Source organism: Lotus japonicus, chromosome 6 (assembly GCF_012489685.1).
Source record: "Lotus japonicus ecotype B-129 chromosome 6, LjGifu_v1.2".
In the NCBI taxonomy this organism is placed as follows: Eukaryota; Viridiplantae; Streptophyta; class Magnoliopsida; order Fabales; family Fabaceae; genus Lotus; species Lotus japonicus.
In genome coordinates this window covers 8,028,310-8,036,211 of record NC_080046.1, presented here as the reverse complement: position 1 = coordinate 8,036,211, position 7,902 = coordinate 8,028,310, and positions in this window count along the sequence as shown.

Below are 7,902 nucleotides of genomic sequence, written 5' to 3'. Positions count from 1 at the left end.
GTTGCTACAATTGGAGGGGAGTCACCGTCAAAGAAAATACAAAGGTAACCAGTAAAAGCAGGTAAGTGAGTGACGGAATGGGGTAACAGAGTGTTTACACGGATTTTTGGTAAACAAATATCCTCTTAGTTCGACTAAAGGAAGTTTAGATTTCAGGGTCCTTTTGAGAAAACGTTTTGCCAAAGTGTAGTGTGTGGACGGATGTGTTTTCGACAATAATAAACAATTTCAAACGAAACTGGATTTTATTGAATATGAGTCGATTACAAAATAGTCAAGCAAACCAAAATAACATGAAAGCAAATTTCGACAAAACAAGCTACACATAAAAACTGGAAATTAACGAACTGAAATGCAAGGAAATTAAAGCGTTGGTTCTGCAACATACTCCTCCATCATCACGTGCTGCTCTCGAAGTCTCATTGATGCGGACGTTTAGAGCTTTTAGTGAATTTTCAGAGTTTTTCAGTTGGGAACCCTCTTTCTGAATTGGATTCTCCTATTTATAGAGTTTCGTGTTCTGCGTGTTAGTGGGTCTGGTTTCTCCCACGATCTGATGCTTGCTCCGGAAGTTCTGCGCATGGTGGTGGAGATCGTGTGCTTCAACTGCTCCAACCGTTTCCTGGCCATGTTTTCGACCATCGTGGGGGGAATTTGACTTGGTCAGTGTGGCACGTGTTACATGTGCCTGTGTTTAGCAGTAATTGTTGTTGTCGAGTTTTGCCGCCCCATTAACTTGGTGCAACTTCCTCTTCCTTTCTTTAGTCAGAATTCGACTTCCTCGAGAGTTTTGGGCTGAATGCGTTTTTCTTTCTTGGGCCAAAATATTGGGCCAACAGATGCCCCCCAAAAATGTTGATTCTCGACTACCAGTCCTTGGAGAGATCAAGCATTTTTCGCTCGTGTATTTCGACGGAACTTGACGGCTGTTCGCGACTTTTCCTTTTCTGATTTCAAGTCCCATCAGAGATCCAATCGTTTGACTTTTGCTCCAATCAGAGGCTTTAGCGTCTGACCTCGTCTGCCGTGTGCCGTCTCTACTTTTAGAGTAATCATGGCCTTTTCCTAGCCTTTTCATTAGGGTTTGCGGTTATATAATAAAATAACCGTTGGATTTCAAAAATTTTATGCATCACCCTGTAATGCAGCTTCACGTCCGACTATTCGCTTGCCTATAAATACGCCATTGTTGGCCTTCTTCAAGCTTACCGTTCTTTCAGTCACTCACGCTTTCAAATCCTCAAGCTTTCGAACACTCAAACTTTTGCCTGATTTTGCTTGTGACCGCCTTCCATCGTTTGGTTTTTGTTTTCCCGGTGTATTCTCTGAACATTTCCATGGCTTCTGGTTCTGGTTCTGACCATGTCATCCCTTTGGCTGCTGCTTGTGAGGTGAATGAAGCCAAGCGCGCTCCCATTCCAGATCCGCCGTATGACGTGGAGAAACGGGCTATCTGGAAATCCCAGGTATTTATTCCTATTTCTGTGAATGGCAATTTACGTGCCATTTTGGGCCCTTTGAAGAAGGCGAAGAAGGGCAGGCCTAACAGTCTCCCTGAGGACTACGAGCATTTTCACCCCAGCATTCGTGGGGATGAGCTCATTCTTGCGTTCCAACCTTCTTACCGCTTCCCTTTTCTGAAAGATCCCAAAAGGGCTTTCAGGTCTGCGCCTCCTAACCCATCTGCTGGTGAAGGAGCCTATCTGAGATGGCTCAACAGGGTGGAGGCCAGTAAGTCTGGGCATTGGAAAGTGACTGGCATTTTCGACCTCATTCAGTTGTCGAGGTCGCCGATTTCTTACAACCCTGCCATGCTTCTGAGTTCTCTTTTCTTTTGGGAGCGGTCCACCAATAGCTTTCATGTCCCCTTTGGGATGCTTTCTCCTACTCTTCTCGATGTTGCTGCCATCACTGGCCTTTGGGTGGTGGGTGACGATTATCATTCTTCTGCTGCTCCCACTGATCCTATCGCCATTCCGACAGACAACATTGCTTTCAGTAAGTTTATTAAAGATCATTATGTCGAGGATGGTGAAGTATCCGATGCTGAGCATGTCGCGTTTCTACTGTATTGGCTTTCTGCCTATGTGTTCTGCACCAAACCTTTGAGAATCCCGGCTAAACTTCTTCCTTTAGCCAATCTGTTGCACGAGGGTCGAATTATCGCCATGGCTAGGCTCGTGCTCGGTAATCTCTACCAAATGATCAATGAAGCAATCGCCGATATTCGAGATCCTAAAGTGGCGTCTTTGAATGCAGCTGGTCCTTTCTGGCTTCTTCAGCTTTGGATGAATGCGGTTTTCGAACCATCTCTTCCAGCCAAGAACTCTCCTCCTGTGGTGTCTAACACAAGGATCGACGCTTTCAGGCTTGAAGCTCTCACCCCTCCTTATGATGCCTCCACGTTCGAGTTTGACTTTAAGAAGTATTTCACCATGTTTTTCGAGCTGAAACGCTTCCGCTCGAGCTTTGCACCGTATCACAAACCCTCTTATGGCCCTCGGTGGCTAAGGAATTCATATCCTAATCTTCCCGGTTCGGAGAACCTTTCTCAACACCAAGTCGAGCTTTGGCGGACTATATTGTCTCCCAGGGTGTTAACCATCAACTTCGCCAGTAATGATTTTACTCTTTACGGTTACAATCCTCAGCTTGTGTCTCGACAGTTTGGGCTGAGTCAAGATTTGCCCAATACCTTGTTCGACAAATCCCTCATCCTCTATCCTGGTACCATCACCAAACGTAGTGTTTTCGACACTACCATTGGTTACTATAACGATGAGGAGCTACTTGGTCTTAGTCCTTTCAGTTTCACTCCATCCTTTTACGTCACCCAGGCGTTTAAGGCGTGGTGGTCTGCTTATTGGCATGATATTTCGACGCCAATTGAGGATTGCTTCCAGCGCATAACAAACATTTTTCTTTTGCAGAGGCAGGCCCCAAAGAAAACCAAAGGTATGCATACATCTGAGATCAACGCTTTTCAACAATTCTTCGGTGTAGTGTACTTTCCGGGTCCTCGACTTCAGGAAACGGTTGCCAAAGCAGCTCAAGTTCTCAGGCAAATGTGGGAAGCTAAAGCCAAGAAAACCCGATTGAACCTTCCTTCTGATGAGGACGGTCTTTCTTTTATTATTCGAAAAACTGGCTTTAGGTTCCCACCACTGCCTACTTGTAAGTATGCTTTGGCTTTTCCGGTAGTGCTCCCTAAGTGGGTTGATCATGTAAGTATCAAAAACTTTTACCACAGTGCACTGCCCCCTCGGAAGCGGGTGACCTGGACCAAGCGTTACCTATGGAATTATCCTCTCCATGTGCCGGTTGAAATCTTCAACCACATATCGATAAAATCGCTTATTGGTCAAGGTAATCATTTCGACCTGGCATCTTTGCGATATTTATGGCTTAATTCTCCTTTGTTTTCTTTTTGTAGCTGAACCAATTCCTCGACCGACCCCTCAGGCTTCTCCTCGGGTGGCCTCTGCGATTGTCGAAGTGGAGGATGATGATGATGATGATGTTGCCTTGGCTGATAAGCTCAAGATTCCTAAGGTAATACTGAACCTTGTGAAACTCTGACTTTTACTCGACGTGTATATCTTTGTGATCATTTGCTTTTGTTTCAGAGTCGAAAACGGGGAGCCACCCCAACTACTTCTGCGAGCCAAAAAAGGGCTAAAGGCGCTGGTGAATCTTCTGTGGGAAATCCCTCCCCGGCTAAATCAGCCAGTCACCGTGAGGAAGTGCAGCAAGGTGTTGAACAAGGTGTTGATGAGCAGGCTTCTAATCCTCTGCTTCGAGGTACTACACCAATTCCTGTCGAGATGGCTCAAGCCAAGAAGACCTCCGGGAAAAGGTCTAGTCGCAAATCTGGCAGCTCCTCCTCCCACCATTCTAAGAGTTCAACCAGTTCCAGTCCCCTCAGAGCATCTGGCCCTAAGGTGAATCATTAGCTCACATCTTGTTTCCATTTGCTTCCTTTTCCTCTTTCTCAATCATTTTTACTTTGATTCTTCAGAGGGTTGGCATGTCTAAAATGGCTGTACCTCGGGCCACGTGGTTTTCTTCTAAACCTCCATCAATTGCCCTATCTAGTTCTTCGAGCGATTTAGAGTCCTCTAGCTCGAGTTTAGACTCTACTGAGTCAGACCCTGTGTGGGACAAACTGACATTCTATTTTAACTCGAAACCAATTGTTTGGCAACATCCTGGTTGTGAACCCTATTATACTAAAGAATGTCGAGATAACCTTTCTAATTTTCCTCCACAGGATATGCAGAACCTGCCTTCCCCTGCTCGTGAAGAAAGCATGCCACATGATGAAGTGCAGGGTGGTGAGGGTCCAATCATTCAGCCTGACCAAGTGATTGGCGTAATGCCCCACCCAAGGCTGATGTTCTGGCCTCCGTTCATTCCGAACCTTCTCCTCGACAGCTTCAAACTTCCCCTCAACAGCCTCGACTTTCTCCTCAGCGACTTCAACAAGATGCTAGAGCCGCTTTGATCTCACCTCATGCTAAGGGAGGTTCAGCTTCTTCTAAGACGGCTGCTTCTTCCCATACTTCTAGTGAAAGGCTCAGTGCTCTTTTGGTCGAGGATCCTCTTTCCATCTTCCAGAGCTTCTTTGATGGTACTTTGGATCTCGAGTCTCCACCGCGCCAAGCTGAAATTGCTGAGACTGCTCAGTCTGGTGGAGTGCCCGATGATAGCCGGATTGAAGCGGCTCTTGTTAAGTTAAAAGGGCTGGTTTTCGATACTGGCTTCATTGGCAGTGTCCGAGTCAATCCTCAATTAGGTCAAGAAGTGAAAGAACTGCTTGCCTTCCTCTTAAGCCAACAACTTGATCAAATTCAGGCAGATGCTCTCGTCGAATTGCAAACTCTCGTGGTCGATATTGTGGCCACGCTTGACAAAGCCATTGCAGTGGAGCAATCTATTGAAACTAAAAAGGCACAAGTGGTTTCCAATACCAATGGCCTATTGCCCGCAAAAGAAGAGGCTCTCAAGCTGACTGCTAAGAGGACTCTCATTGCAGCTGAGTTGTCGAGTGTTGATGCTCGACTGGATGAGCTTCACAGGGAGGTGGCCAGACTCGAGAAGCAAAAGGCTATGTTGATTGATGAAGGCCCAGCTGTGAATTCTCGACTGAATGCGCTGGCTGCTGAGTGCACGGGCGTGATGCTCTCGACATCTCAACTTTCTAAAGAAGTAGCAGCAGAACAGCGTATGAAGCAAAGCTTGGATTGTAGGATTGCTGCTGCTGGGGTTCAGCTTGAAGCCTTCAAGTCGAGAATTTAGGCTTCATAATTGTTGCTTTATTGTAATGGCCATGGATCTATTATGGCCTTTGTTGCCAACTTTATCATTCCTGTCCTGTAACTCTATTCGATTTCTAACTAATGAATGACTTTGTATTGGCAATACTCGACATGCTTTATTTCTCGATTTGCATTTTATCGTTGAATCAGCCTTCGCTACATTACTCCTTGCATTGAATTGCTAAGCCTCACCATTTGACTTGGTGCTTAATCTAACCTTTCAGCTTCCAAGTTTCTTGGAAAACCACGATAATTTATAACGCTTTTATCACGTTTCTGTTCAACGACTCAAGAACTTCCTTCACTTGTGGTAGTGGTTGACGTGGCTTGCCGTGTTTGGCTGACGCTTTGGTAACTGCATGCTTGCATTAATACGTCTGTTTGTTACCTCCCTACTATAAATGAAGCAGTTTTCTACTCGTCTCTCAACAGCACCTCTTTTCTTTCCATTCTTCCCTTCTTTCTGCGATCCAAGAACCTTTCATTCTTCACCATGGATAGCAGACTAATTCTTCGTCGTATCAAGGACTTGGCTTTCCAAGAGAACCTTTTCCAGAACCTGTATGACTCCTCTGCTGGCCTTGATGAGCTTTTAGGACTCATTGATCAACTACTTCATAGGCCAATCGTTGCGCGCGTTAGAATTCCTCTTCAGGAGTTCCAAGGGCTTCTCTTGGAGGCCAAGCCTCTGTTTGAAGAGTTCCGGGAACTTTCAGTAATGGTGTTCTTTCAAGAACACCAAATAGATGAGTGGAGGGATAAATTCGATTTTCTCCAGGCCTCTTTGGATCAGCAAGATCCTAAAGGTCTTGTTCAGTCAGTTGTGGCGATTCTTGCAGCCTCCCTTGAAGACCTGGTTGCTCGTCAAAAGAAGGCTCGACTTGAAGGCCAGATGTTGGCGCTGGTGGGTCGATTAGCACCTATGCAAGCTAAATATGACGGATACAGAGCCATTTTTCCTTTTTAGGTTTCTAGTTTTACTTGTATTTTGCCATACTTGTAATGTTTTTCGATTAATGAATATAATTTGGCAATTTTATCGTTCATGTTTCATTCGATTTTACATTCGTGCAACATTGGCTTATATGCTTTTAAATACTTGCCATTTATCGTAACACATTGACTCTGATTGCCCAATTCCTTGATCACGTAAGCGTTATTGGGTAACGTTTTCTCGACTGTAAATGGCCATTCCCAACTGGGGGTCCATTTTCCATAAACTCTATCCTTTTTATCCATTGGGAGAATAACTTTCCACACATAATCCCCTGTAATAAAAGATCGATCTCTAACCTTTTTGTTGTATGCTTTAGCTATGCGATCCTTTTGCCTTGTTAAGACGTCTAGTGCCAAGAGCCTTTCTTCGTCGAGGTTGACCATTTCATCTAGCATCATATTCCAGTAAACGTCGCTTGGGATTTCTTCTTGCCTTTGAATTCGACATGATTGCAAGTATACCTCTGCGGGCAATACGGCTTCTTGGCCATAGGCCAGTCGAAAAGGCGTCGTTCCTATCGCTTCCCTTGGTGAATTCCGGTAAGCCCATAGGACTTGGCTTAAAGATTCATGCCAGCTTTTTGGTTTTCGACCTACATGCTTCTTGATCAAGCTTATTAGGACTTTGTTGGCTGCTTCTACTTGGCCATTAGCCTGAGCGTAGTAAGGGGTCGAGGTCAAAAGCTTGATGCCCCAAGATTCTGCGAAGGCTGCCACTTTGCGTCCCACAAACACCGTGCCTTGGTCCGTTGTAATGGACTCTGGCAATCCAAATCGATATACAATGTGGTTTTGTATGAACTCGATCACCGTTTCCTGTGTTACGTTTTGTAGTGGGATGGCTTCGACCCATTTAGTGAAATAGTCGACTGCCACAATGATATACTTGTGCTGCTTTGATGAAGCTGGGTGAATTTCGCCAATTAAGTCTATTGCCCATCCCCTAAAAGGCCATGGCTTGATAATAGAGTGCAATTCACTAGCTGGCACATGCTGGATTCCTGAGTGTTTTTGGCAATCTTGACAACCTTTTGCGTACTCGATGCAATTTTTCATGATAGTTGGCCAATACAAACCTTGTCTAAATAGAATCCATTTCATTTTGGCCCCTGCTTGGTGAGCACCACACAGGCCATCGTGAGCAGCTGATACTGCTATAAATGTGTCGTCTTCGCTTAAGCATTTCAACAGTGTGCCATCGACGTTCTTTTTAAACAACTCGTTGCCTAAAATGGTGTAACTTAGGGCTCTATACTTGACTTTTCTATCAGTTGACCCCACTGGGTTCTGCAGGTATTCGACAATTGGCTTTCTCCAATCGTCAGGAGTTAGATTATCAATGACCATAATGTCGAGATCTGAAGGACTCAGTTTTTCTTTGATCTTGATTAACTCTGTTAACTTTAGTCTATCTATCATATACCCAGAAGCAATCTGCGCCAACTCATTGGCTTCTTGGTTCTCTATTCTAGGAACATGTCCTATTCCAGCTTCGTCGAATTTAGCCAACAAATTGCTAGCTTTCACGTAATATTTGGCTAGATGCTCACTAACGCACTTGTATTCTTTGGTAAGCTGCTTTACTACC